Source organism: Anas acuta, chromosome 1, assembly GCF_963932015.1.
Source record: "Anas acuta chromosome 1, bAnaAcu1.1, whole genome shotgun sequence".
Taxonomy (NCBI): domain Eukaryota; kingdom Metazoa; phylum Chordata; class Aves; order Anseriformes; family Anatidae; genus Anas; species Anas acuta.
The window spans coordinates 30,963,470-30,977,754 of record NC_088979.1 but is presented as its reverse complement, the minus strand read 5'-3'; the positions used below and the strand labels follow the sequence as shown (position 1 = coordinate 30,977,754).

Sequence of the window (14,285 nt, the reverse complement as noted above, 5' to 3'; positions counted from 1 at the left end):
TGCAAGGGCCTAAATGCCACAGCAACATTCCTAATTCAAGGGCTGATATCATTTAAAATCTACAAAGCAAGGCTGAGCCCAGGCAAATCAAATTTTTCTCTCCTTCTTCCCCTGTTTTGCAATAAAACGACAACTCTGAGATGACACAATCCAGGAACACTTTCTGTAATTCAATTCTAGTTCTGAAGCAAAAGTCTACTTTCATCCCAGGTCTAATCTAATATCGAGAATGATGGTAGATTATTTTATATATAATATATATTTATGAATTTCTTTGTTCACTGAGAAAGTACAGCTTTCTTGTAGAAATTCATTTTCAACCTCAGCTAAAATGCAGATAATGACAATCCAGGACCTCACTTTAGACAGAGAGAGACTCATTACCCACACCAGAATATTTAACCATGACACCTCAGACAAGAATATTTTCATCCTTTGATACAGGGTCTGTGAAAAAGGTGGATGATTCAGTAGAGTGATTCAGCCCACCAACAGTAATTTCTGCAACTCCCTGGCAGATTACTATCTCTTTCCAGAAATTAACAAGGAACCCTCTGTCCTCAAATTTCTTTCTTTGGCACTCCTGTTACACATCCAAAAGCAAGGAGGCAGAACCTTGTATGTAGTTCTTTGTTATAAAGAAAAAACTGGGAAATTTTTGTAGAACCTCATTAAATCAACAGCAACAACAAATAGGAATTAAACTTTCCTTGGTGGAAAGCTTACTGGGAAGTGACTTAGAAAGATCAGTCTTGTTTTGGTTAAGTCACATTAGAGGAAAACTGTTGTCTTACTGAGTGGCTGTGCATACAAGCAGCTGCCAAGACATTTACTGACAAGGATGGGATGTTCAGACATGCTTAAAACATTGAAGAGTTCCATCACACAAAAACTTCACAAAGCCATTGACCATAAATCCGTTGCAAGGGACATGATGAAAAATGTGTCAGACTTAAATGGAACAGTAGTCCATTTTGAATGAGGCAAGGGATGTGCACAAGTCCATGGGACCTGATGAGATGCATCTGAGAGTCCTGAGGGAATTGGCAGATTAAGTTGCTAAGCCACTATAAATCATGTTTGAAAAAACGTGGCTGTCCAGTGAAGTTTCCACTGACTGGAAGAGGACAAACATAACCTCCATTTTTAAAAAGGGAAAAAAGGAAGACCCCAGGAACTACAGGCCAGTCTCCGCTTTGTGCCTTGCAAGGTCATGGAGCTGATCCTCCTGGAAACATATGGAAAATAAGGAGATGATTGGTGACAGCAAGCATGGCTACACTAAGGGCAAATAGTGCCTGAAAAATTTGGTGGTCTTCTGTAATGGGGTTGCAGCATTGGTAGATAAGGAAAGAGACACTGATGACATTTCTTAAGCTTACAGTGGCCTTCCAGAACCTAAAGGGAACCTACAAGAAAACTGGAGAGGGACTCTTTATTGGGGAGTGTGATAACGGGGGGAATGGCTTCAAACTAAAAGAGGGGAGATTTAGATCAGATGTTAAGAGAAAATTCTTCACTCAGAGGGTGCTGAGGTACTGGCACAGGTTGCCCAGAGAAGCTGTGGATGCCCCATCTCTGGAGGTGTTCAGGACCAAGTTGGATGGGGCTTGGAGCAACCTGATCTAGTTGGCAGGGAGGTTGGAATTAGAAGATCTTGAAGGTCCCTTCCAAACCAAACCAAACCAAACCATTTTACAATTCTGTGATTCAATGGTTTAGGAGATAGGGAGCACAGGAAGAGAAACTAGAGCTTTTAAAAGACATTGTGGTTAAAAATGACACGACAAATAAGCCTGGAAGCAGCACATTTGTTTCAATTTCAAAAATTATTTGACAAGTTCCCATAGGAGAGATCAATGGCTAAGATGCACAAAACAAGAATAGAGAAATAAAAGAGTCTTCTGCATATAAAAACTAGCTCAAATTGTTTTGCTCTTAGAACACTACACCTCCTACACAAGAGATCTTTTCCTTACTGGCCATTATCCTGTGGGTCTGGATTTTAAAAGCTACTTTAGGAATAGGGTCACACAGCTGTAATTGTATTGCTGGAGCTGTGATGGTCTAAGGTCTAGGGCAAGACAACGTTTATGGGCCAAACAGTAGAGTCAGAAAAAAAAGACAACCTCATGCCCAGGTCTGAAGTAGTAGCAGTGAACTTCCAACCTAAATAGAAGTAGAGGACACTTTCTTTGACTTTAATTAGATATGTTAAGTCAAGTAGACCAAAAAGCAGGTTGTCACCTGTAAAAGAGAAGAGAATATTAAAAGGGAAGTGGTGACAAAGGGGTTATTCTGAAGACTAAAGGAATATATAGTTAAGACTTTGGAAGATGAAAAGATTAATAAAGGGAGGAAAATTATAATGTGTTGCAAAACTACTCCCTCCTCTGAAATTCACCTTTTTTACCATCTGCTATAATTAAAATTTTAGTCTCCTGGATGCCTCAGACCACTGAAGGGCTGATGTATTTTTTTCCAGCTACATGAGTTGAAGCAATATAACTTTTACCCACAAATCTTGCCCTACGTAGAAGGCACACAGGCATACAGACTGCTCCGAGAAATAGAAAAATTTGCTTTCTTGCACAATGAGCACAAGCATATCAGAGGACCCTGCTGTGACCCTGCCTCTTGTCCTCCTCTTTACACTCCCTGAAGCTTGATTTGTTATCAGCAAACTATTCCTTAGGTCAAGACAGCATGGGCTGCATGTGAGCCTGGGCATTAACTGAGAGGGTTAATTATATGTGATGGAAAAGACTTTGATTGTTTTGTTGTTGTTGTTGTTGTTGTTGTTGTTGCTGTTGTTTTTCTAATCTAAGAAACATTTTCTTTCTAATCTAAGAAGCAGAAGAAGCCTAGCCTTTTACAGCCAAATTATTTTTTCTTTATTTTACTTGCACAAGGTAAAAAAAAAATCACAACCTCTAATTCCTGCTGGCTCTGCATGAGTGCACGAGTGGAAAAGAGTGAAGCTGGGTCATATTCTGATCTGCATTATTGGTAGGAGGGCTCTTTCTACATAACCCTGAGACCACTCTCTCCTCCTATGTTCATCTCTGGAACTCCAGGGGGGACAATCACAGCTCAAACCATGATATTTGGCCAGTGACATTTTACTACTGGATTTTACTGATGCCTGAGCAAAAACAGGTTTGTTACCCTTTAAATCCCCAAATGAGTTTTCAGAACAGGCAGTACTGGCAAACTTGTAAACTCTATTTATATTCAGCCATTAAGCAACATGGAGTTTCCTGATATTTTCAATCTATAACACAACTGTAAAAGAAAACTATGACAGGTTGTCATCTTTCGAACATAAAAGCATGGTAAGCAATAAAAAAGTCCTCTGGAGGACTTCTGTAGTTCAAGCTTACTATATACATATGTGGATGAGGCATTAAATACAGTATCTCAAAGCTACAGATGAAAAAAAAAACAAAACTTGGAAGCACAACAAATAACAGGTCATGTAATCAAGTCTAGTGAGATGTGGCTCTTATGCAACATGGCCCACAGCGGTCAGATGCCATTATGCATCAGAGAAAGTGAAATAATTGAGCTGGGATACGCCAAACAATCTAGGAAAAAAAAAAAAAGTCTTGGAATTTGAACAAGAAAACACTTATAAAATACCACTGGATCAACAACATGATACCTAAGCATTAAGATGGGAGAATTACAATAAACAAAGTGCCTAGAGTATGCAGATGTGTGATAATGTTTCTGTCATACAGTCTTTAGAATAATGTAATCCCTCTGTTACTATTTGAGGTAGCCAAGAGATGTCAATGCCCCTCAGGAAATATTTGTTGCATTACAGAGACTTTATTCAGTACCATACAGTATTGTATTCAATGCAATATGCAAAAGTTTTGTTTATGAAAGACAGAAGATCAGGGGGAAGAGGAAGAAGGGAGGTAGGAATACAACTGTCTTTTAAGGGGGATGTTGTAAGAAAGCCCTCCAGTGAGAATTTGAGGCCTCAAATCCCTGGTTGAAGCGTTTGAAGGGTGGTTAGCTCTCATGTCCCCGATGGGATCAACTGCTGAGGCAAAACACTGGAAGAAAGGCAGTCCCTAAGGGACACCAAATGGTCTACATGAGTCATTAGCTATCATCGTTTTGTTTCCTTAGTGCTGCACCTTTCCATTTCTAAGACATGCACACATGTAGAGACACACACCACCCCATCAGGCAGTGCTGAATCGGTTTGTTACAGGGAAATATATGCTGGAATACTTTATGGAGAAATAGCTTCTCTTTTGAGGGCCAGTGTTAATAACTTCCATTCACTTAAGGAGCCCTGTTGCCTTCAAGGGGACAAGCTATGCCATGATGATTACATACAAGACATTTCTTGTAGAATTGGATGGTTTGGGTTTGTTTTATCTTATTTCCAGATTATAAATTCCACTCAGACAACAACAACAACAAACAACAGAAATGTGGGCTGTTTGCTCTTTTTGAACAGAAAACATAGGACACATGTTCCAAACCACATTTAGATATAAAGCTCAGAATTAACACCTTGAATTGCAGCCAGAAAAGATCTTAGTCTTGAGGCTGAAAAGTCCTAAGTCTTTGGAGCTGATAAATCAGCCATGACAAGCCTGAACTGGCTATAGTTTATTATAAAATCAGGCTTGATTATCTGCTTGAGGTAATTAGACAGACCAGAACAAAGGGACACAAAGTTAAAAAGCAACATATGTAGGAAGAACTGGAAGAGATATTTTACTTTACACAGACTAGTGAATAACAAGAATGTACTTGAGCTTTTTTTTTTCATATGATGAATTCTGGCTACTAACATGAAGGGACCCCCCACCCCCCACCCCCCCCAGTATTTATAATAAGCAATTTATTAAATCAACTACTCTTGGAGCTGCTCCGCTGCCATTCCCAGTCCCTGCTGCCTGTGTGCAACCCTGGTATCCAGCAACAGCATCCAAGCTCTCTTTTCTCACAACCCATGATCCTCCTCTGAGTCTCTAAGTGGTTATGAAATTATTAAAAGCATAGTAAAGAAAAAAAATAAAGGATGATGCTATGGTATTTACTACATTTAATGACAATGGCATTGCATTTAGGTATAAAGACAGTAAAGGTCAGAATATTTAAAATAAAATAAAATCTGTTCACTTTTCTCTGTCCTCTTAGTTTTGGTGAGCTTATTACTATTTTTAAGGAATATTTATCTTATTTTTGGTATTGGCTATTCTGGTAGATAAAGCTTTAGGACATCATGAAATGTCTTAAAAATACTTGTACAAAAGAATGCTTGAAGTGCCAAAATTGCTTTCAAAATGCTCCAGAAAAGAAGGTTTCAATGATTGTTCTTGGAAAGGGCTCAGTCCTGTAAGTCCAAGTACAGTTCAGGTCCCAAAACAGGGGGTTCCCAATGGAAAGGTTACATAGATTTGATGGATGCAGATCAGAACAAGGAAAAACCTCAACAACGGAGTTGGTTCTAATATTCCGCATTTAATTCTAGTAAAATAAACCATTTGAAATACAGTTGTATCGGAGAGAAGAAAATGAGCCAGAGAAGCCTATAACTTGCCCTCTCTATCCAATGCAGTCTGGACATTTCTCTTCCAAAACACAGTTCATGCTGCCAGATCTGTATAGAAAGGTTACATTTGCTCCTTCTCCTGCTGTGCTGTCTTTCTCCTGTAAATGCTAGCAAAGCTCTTTCCTATCTTCTCACTTCCCTTTTTGCAATCTTGCTCTACAGAATTACAGCAGCACAGTCAAAGAGGAAGAGTAGGTAGGAATTGTCTGCCTGTTCCTATTTTGCTCAATAGTTTGCCTGTTTCTCACCGCCTGACTCAGAATATCAGATAAGAGTTAACCTGCTTTTTCAGTTACCACCATATCACTGTGGTGCCAAGGCACCTAGAAGAAAAGCCACACAATAGGCTGCCAACTTTGTAATCACTGCTGCTTTTCATGCCAATCAGTATTATCCCATTGTTTCCATGCAATCCCTTACCTACCTGGTTTATCTAAGTGAAAGAAAACAGACCGTGCACAATTTGGGTTGGGATTGACTCATAAGTGCTCAGACAGTGTTTAACTTACTGGAGCTCCCCATCTGAAAGCCTTTCCTGAATACAAATAACAAATAATTACTAAATAATGTAAGCACTATGGTCAGGAGGAGGAGATTATTTATAAAGGAAAATCATGTAGGGTCATGCAATTTTTTTTTTTTTTAATAAAATCCAATTGAGATGTGTGCACATATAGGAACAGCAGATAAAGTTGTCCCTGTTACATGAACAGATGTATTAAATTCCTGAAGCCACACTAAGAGAATATCTCTAATACGGAGACAGAACACAACCTAAATACATGCTGGAGAGTCTTACAGCATATTTTATGTATTAAGTTTAATTATGCTTCACCTCCAGGTCCACTAACAGAACCACTCTGGTGACCAGCTGCTTCCCATTACAGAGGCATTACTCAGTGCTGGTGATGTCACGCACTTCATTTGTCACCACTGGAGCATGGGAAGGTGCAGTAAATCCACTGTTTATCTGAACCAAGTCAACATTAGCAAAGTATTATGTTACAAGCTCCCTCATGTGTTCTGGGGTTAGGCTTCCTGAAGCCTAAGTGGCTTCTTCAGCATGGACTATCAAAAGATGTTTTTCCATGCTGATCACCTCCGCTGATATTTCCCAGACAGACTCCTGCAACGAGGTGGTTTGTGAAAGCTAATTCTTTTGCTCATCCCAAAGCAAAGAGCGTTTGAAGGACAGATGGCAGAAAGGAAAGAAAAGCATGTTTCTGTCCTTTATCCCCAGACAAAATGTAGAAAGCAATCCTTTCCTGATTGCTACCCAGGGGCCAAGCCCTAAGCACCCACCTAGCCCATGCAGGCAAAGAGAAATCCTGACTAGGGAAGCACGAGAGATTTTATGGCCCTTGACTTGGTGTGAGTTCATTCACTGTCAAGTCTTGTTCTCCCAAGGAAGTCTTGCTCTGCAACTGCCCCAAGCAGTGACATCTGTGTCATCCTGATCACTGCACTCTCCTGAGAGCACTCTGCAGGTACTAACAGTCTTCTTGGGATGGCTGTGCCCATCTCCTGCAGACCATCCCCACGACCCGTTGGTGAAAAGTTCACAGATTTGGGTCCAGGACTTCAGGTAGCATCACCTTCACCTAGCCGTCTCAACATACAAATGTGCTCAGCAAGCCAACTTTGAACAGTCTGCAAGCCTTGGTTTTGATGTAAATAGATGAGTTGCTATTCATACCTCATCTTTGATTAGTTTAAAAGGTCAATTTCCTTTTTTTTCCTGTTGATTCTTATCTACAATGTCTCAATTTTCCCATTAGCAAATTTTATATCACGCAGGAGTTACACTGAATGCCTGACATTGGCTGCAGACACTTAGATCTTTGGATGGGACGTGATGTGTGAAAGGGAAGTGCTGTAAATAAACTGTGCTCTAGCAGAAGTGAACAGTCAACAGCAAATGGTTCCCAACAGTCTCCTGGCTTACTTTATGCTTTGGGATGCTCATAATTACTCATGGGTTTTCTTGCCTAGAATAAATAAACACATGGAAAATAGTGGGAATGGAGGCTTTCCAAAGTGGAAAAAAAAAAAAAAAAAAAAAAAGATAGTGAAAACTTTTACAGAAATTGAGTATGTCTGTGTTATTCCACTGGAGCTTCAAATAAAAACAGGCAGAACATATTTTCTGGTGGTTACAAAAAATAACAATTAACAGCAGCAAGGGATTAAAAAAACAAATTATCCAAACAATATAGCATGCATCATTAATGTATTTTGGGATTTTGAGAGAGTTAAGAGGAGTTATGCCAAATAGTAATCAGTCTGTTTTCCTGAACTGCTAACTGGCCCTGGACAAAAATATAGAAACAGAGGCCATAATAAATAAATAAATAAATAAATAATTACCTAATCCCACATACAGCACAACCTTTGCCCTTAGCATGTACCTGTACAGGCCCCTGTTCATTTCCTGAGTCTTTATTTGGGACAGTTACCCTTCATCTGACGTTATAAAAGCACTATTTATCTTTAAGCACCAAGTAGATTTTAATCATTATCTTCATCCTTGGCCTCAATTAAGGTCTAATATAGAGTAGGCACTTGAATGACCTAAGAGGCACACTTAACCCTGAATAGTGTGTCAAAGGCACTTAGAGTTTCTGCCACATTTCCTCTGGCCATTGAATCTCTCTCTCCTTTTTCTGTTGTAACCTGACTGTGTTTGTTCCTAGCACTTTAATGTCCCCTGGTGTGAAGTCTCCTTGAGTAACACTCACACGACAGAAAGTGTGATTAACTCCACGGGCGCTTTTCAGGTCAATGATAAAAACCTACTTGTTACGCTAATATATAATATTTCTTTAGAGATGTTCCCAGTGAATCTGCATATTGGGATTCCCACAGTGCCTGTTCCCTCTCACCGTTGCTGTTCGCCTGTGTCTTGTCAATAGAAATACATAGTTTTGTCTGGGTACAGACTCTATTCTAATTCTCTAGAGTAGATTTCACAGTTATTTAGTTATTCTGATTGGTTACTCAGATAATTCAAATAGTAAATCTTTTTTCTTCCTCTTGACTGAAATGTAATGTCTCCATAGTAAAGTCTATAAAAGTAAAGTATAGGAAGGAACTAGAATAAAATTAGAAAAATTATATGATTTTCTTCAGAGGATGCCTTACATTTCTCTTGCTCTATAGGCTTGCTTATTAATGAAACACAATGCATAAAACATGCTTGGATGTTATAATATCTGAAAAGATGTCTTCTGAAGATCTTGTAACCTCAAAGGTTTTATGAAATCTGTGGAACACTTTGAAGACTTAGATTAAGACTTCTTATATCTTCTTTTGCTACCAATGTCAAACCAATGCAGTGTTCAGAGCAAGGATAAGTACGCTGTACATTATTCTGCCACTGGCCTGATGAATTCTTTCACCAGCTAGTTGTGGTCTACAGCTTATAAAGGCAGGGGAACAAGAGTGCAGGGAGTGCCTTTACCAGATGCTGTCTACTTAAAAGCTTAAATCTGCAGTGTGATAAACGTTATTAACAAATAATAGATGCACAAGTATTTTTTCCTAGGAAAGGTACTTTCTTCAGGCCATAGTACAAGTGAATTACTTAAAAAAACGTGTATGAGCTGTAATCAAAAAACAGGAGTTCAATACTGACTAAGAAAAAAAAAAAAGGATACTGTGTTTTCTTAAGCATGTCTTAGAAGATTCAAGTTACATGCTTGTTAGCACATTGGTTCAGTGGCTTAGCAATGATGTGCAGAAAAAGGAAGCTTTACTAGGTAATAGCACAGCACAGGTAAAATGAAGAGACTGCTCAGATGAATATCAGTGTCTCCAGGCTGCCAGGAATGGAGATGCCACAGAAGATGCACAAGACTGGCAGAATCATCTGGCCAGCTGATTCCTTAAAGTCTTCGGCACTGTTTAATGCACAGCCTCTCTTCAGGGAACTGCTGAATATAATCAAATATACCTTGATTTCCTACAAGATTTGATTGTTCTTCATTAACGTTACAAAAATAGTACTAAACCAGAACAATTAGGGACAATTCAATCAGAATACAACGGTCTGCAGTAGACAATAATTCATTGAGAATGCCTCATCTATTTTGTGGTAGAAATACAGGGAAGCTCAATGGACTTTTCCATAGCTGAGGCAGACTGGTGAAGGAATTTTGAAGCCTCAGACCACCCTGTATTTTTCTAATATAATCCTCGTTTTTTTCTTCTCTCCTCTCCTCTTCATGGGAGTCAGTGACTTCTTAAGCCAGTGGAGTGAGTAGAAGCCATTAGTAGAAAGCCATTATGCTAGTCTTCCACAATGCACTCATCACATGGAAAATTGCTTGGAAATCACATGGAAAATTAATTGTAATCTAGATATAGTGTTTGTCTTTAGTTACAAACTTCATTCTCAAGAAAGATACAGTCTGAATGTTATGTCTCCAAAGACTTGGAGGTCTTGAGCTAATAAAATTATGGGAGGGATATTTAACCTCATGTTTTGCGATTTAAGAGTCTCTAGATTGAAATTTCCCAATTTTGTCTTTTATCAAAAAGTACTTCTGGGGTTACAGTTTCAGGACTGCAACCACTTAATGTCACAGGCGCTGCTTCCATAAGTGAAGTTTTGCTGAGTTATGGCTTGATTTAGAAATACAACTTCTAGTTTGGGGAATCCTGCTCTATGTATTAATGATCAAGAGAAGAGCCCATTGGAGGGAGAAGCACTTCAGTGCTGACTTGCCTTTTACATCTCCCTGTGAAGTATCTGATACTCAACACTGTCAAAAGCACAATCCTGAACGAGGTGATCTGATTGAAGCTGACAGTTTCTATGTTCCACTGAAATCAGGTCAAAAGACAAGTGTGTGGGGAAAGCAAAGACAAATGGAAAAACAGAAAGGCTGATGTAAGTGTCTAATATTTCACAACCTCCAGTGTCTAAAAAACATATGCCTGAGGCCACAAAAATGGTGTATAGTTTTTCTATACTTTTTGGTAACCAAGATGTTAGGCTTCAAAGCTTACTAGCCTCTGTTTTCACTAGGATTTTGTAGAAGTAGTCAGTCTAACTTCAGCAAAAACAGTACTGGAGGCCACAGAAATTTTAATATCCTGAGGCTGAGGCATGTTGGCTGGGTTCACATAGGTGAACTTGCATTAATAATTATCCCATAAATAAGTAGAAGGCAAGAAGGCATCTTTTTTTGAGGCATACCCTTGACTTGTAAACAGACATATAAATTTCATCCTGGATGTCTGCACTTAAGTTTGTTTTTTTTTGTTTGTTTGTTTGTTTGTTTGTTTGTTTTGCTCTGTAAGAGTACAAATAAGAAACATAGGGCATGGTCTTAAGCAAGTCTAGAAGAATTATCACTAATGTACCACTCTTCATACTCATTTGTATTGCTGAATTTTTTGACATACACCACCTTTGACTAATGAATGTTTAGGTCATCTAAGTCATCGTGGAGGAAAGCATCTCAAAATTGCTTCATGTTTTCTGGAGTAATGACTCATTAGTGTAAGAAGAACTAAACAATTTTTCTGGCAGGATGTTGTGCTTTAGAATACAGGTGACCTGCTGCCATTTGCTGAAACAAAAGGGATCATGAGGACACTAAATTCAGCGATGCCAATTTTTCCTTGAAAAAAATCCTGATGTAAAAGCAAAAATAAAACATTCTAAGTTAGACAGAGGTCTCTTAAGATTTTTTGCTATCCCTAAAATGTAACAAAACAGTGAACTTGAACATAATCGAAAAATGTGCTTGAATCAGAGCTGCTGAGTGCACAAGGAGGATTCAGATCTCAGAAATTTGGAGTAAAAACTATCCTTTCCTCTCACCTGGCCATATTTCTCAAAGTATCAAAGCATAGAAAATTGCAGTTTTAAGGTCTGGATAATTCAAAAGCAGTTTAGCAGATTTTCTCCAACCTTTCCAGAAAATTTTTACCTCTGGGCTGAGACCAAGAAATTTCAGTCCAAAAGGCAATTTTTTGGAAAAAATTATAACCTGCTGAAAGAGGAGGTTTAGAACGAAAGTGTTTTTCAGACAAGGCTATTCCACATCAGTTTTTAACACTTTAGCTAATGCATTATTAAACTATATTAAACTACAGTTTATTGTATGAATTATGTATATATAACGTATAAATGCATATATTAGTGTATATGTAATACAATACCTAAATATTATGGAAAAAAATATGAGCTTTCTGAATAACAAGAAGCGTAAGCAGAATATATATGAAGAAACTGAAGAGATATTATACACCTATTAACAAGAATTCATCTTGACAAATGAAGGACTCTGACATTTGCCCAGATCAAAAATCCAATTTTGCAGTACTTGGAGATAAGGAATTAAATAGAGTACAGATATCATCTAACCTGGTATTAAAAGGTTAGCAGTGCTTAAAATTGATTAGTTACCCAGACCAGACAGGCTATATCCCAGACTGTGAGAAGAGAATTGGCCAGATGTTGCAGAAGCTTTAGTAGTGATTTTAACAAACTCTCAGGCTAGGCAAGAAGTTCACAGATTGCAAAGTGGGTAGCATAACTCTGTTATGAGGCAGGAATCCCCGCATGTTACACAGCAGCAAAGATAACGTCAGTTGAAAAAAACAGCAGAACACTGTAAAGAGACGTAGTAGATCATACAGAGGCCATACCTATGGGAAAAAAAAATACCCTGAAATTTGGGAATTCAGAGCCAGCAGGTTAGGAGAAGAAAAGGCTATGACAGAATAAGTCCTTTGGAAACTGAAGTATCACAGAAGTAGGAGATATGTCAGGGTATAGATGAGTATCACACACCGAATTTCAGACTATCGCAGGTTGTAAAAGCACACGCAGGAAAGATCACACTCTCTCCAAGATAATTTCAAACTAATCATTGCTTTCCTAGCTGTCACCAAGGCAGAAAAATTAAAGAATAAAATAAAAATATTTATTTTTAAAGGGACACAAAAAACACTGGTGTCTCATTTTCATCTCCAATAAATGTCATAGATGACAGTAAAAAAAAGCAATACGTGACTGCTGAGGGAGATTATTTCATTGATAGGATAGGATTAATACCAAAAAAAAAAAAAAAAGAAAAGAAAAAAAAAGTCAGAAAGGGCTATAGACTGGTTAGGTATTTGGTCTAACATGGTGATGGAAACTGTTGTTGAATGCAGACACAGTAAAAATACTTATAAATATATCACTGCAAATAAGTCTATAAGTCTTTTCATGGTATATTGTGGTAAAAATTATGGGTTTGCCATGATGAAAATGTGTCAAAAACTTATGAATCATAAGGAAATATAATGAAGTGTCAAAGCACCTATTTACCTTGAAAAATACAAGAGAGTCTCAAAGAAAGGAAAGGAAAGGGAAAACAAAGAAGTCATTCTACACCTGTAGAGAAAGCAGGCAGCACTTCAGTAATTAATATTTATTACTTATGGCACCTTTCATACATTGAAAATGCTGAACAAATACCAACTGACCTGTACAACACTCCTACAATACGTGATACACATGATTATGGAAATTACAGCAGGGAGCTGGCAATGAAATAAAATCCATGAGATCCTCCCTGTAAGGAAAGGCATTGCAAAGGAAAGGAGTCTGCCTTGTAGGGATTGCATAGCACACCTCTCACAACTTACACCAGAACTGGGGAGTCAGAGGAAGAGAAGACAAAAAGTGGGCAAATCTCCACGGGATATACAACTGAGATGCTTGTAAATCAACACAGAGAAGCTGATTTTGACATTTGGACATTTTCAGGTAATTGAATTTGAGTTCAGCACACATTCAGGACATGAGCATAACTCAATAAATCTGTTCACAAGGACAATGGGTTCATTAGGTCCTGCTCCATTTTGGTTGGATTTCTCCTCTCCTCTTCCTGTGGTGGGACCACAGTCTCCAGCAACAACCTCAGCTTCTAGGGGCAAAGCTCCACCAGATAATTGGAAATGCCATTTCCCCACAAGCCCATGGGAGAGGCACACCAGGGCCAGTCAAGTCCTTGGTGCTGCTGGGAGAGGACCTTCTGGTGATGTACCCTGCCATGTGCCCATCAACACCAGCCAGTCTTCCTGGGGCTCTGTTGTAGGCCATTGGGTTGAGGACCACTAGGGCTCCTCTTCTGGACACAGGACCAACACAGCATGGGAGGCAGGCACCGATAGTTCTGCTTGTTTCCTTTAATCAGAAGCATGGGGTTAAAGAACCAGCTGATGGCCTCTACCAGCTAAACTCTCTGCTTGAGGCTGATTCACCATAAATCAACTTTCATGCAGCTTAGTTTACCCGCCTGTAAAATAGGTAATTCAGAGCCAGACCATCATCTGTGAACTGGCACAGGGCCACTCAGTTCCCAGTCCCAGAAACGGACATATTTGGCCAAAATTAAGTGTCACGCATCCCTGGTGAGGCAGACAAAGTGATTTACATCTTGACCTGGCTTACTGCATCCAAGTGTACAGACAGGCACAGACAAGACAGGAGGCAGCTCTGATCTACATGTAGCACTGCTCTTCTCAAGCTAAAGATACATATTCCAGAAGGGACCTGTTGTATGTCTGGCTCATGGCTTGCATCCGTGGGGCACCCACACACATAAAAATAATTTTTTCTACCTCACAGGAACAATACAGTTTAATTTATCCCACCTAACTGGAGTTCTGCCACTGACAGTGAGGTCTCATAACTTCT

General features: G+C 38.9%; 1 protein-coding gene across 13 annotated transcripts in view; it reads right to left on the bottom strand.

The window, feature by feature from the left end:
- The window catches only part of ENOX1 (ecto-NOX disulfide-thiol exchanger 1), a 360,411-nt gene that overhangs the window by 120,692 nt on the left and 225,434 nt on the right, over positions 1 to 14,285 (bottom strand). The gene's annotated exons all lie outside the window — the stretch shown is intronic.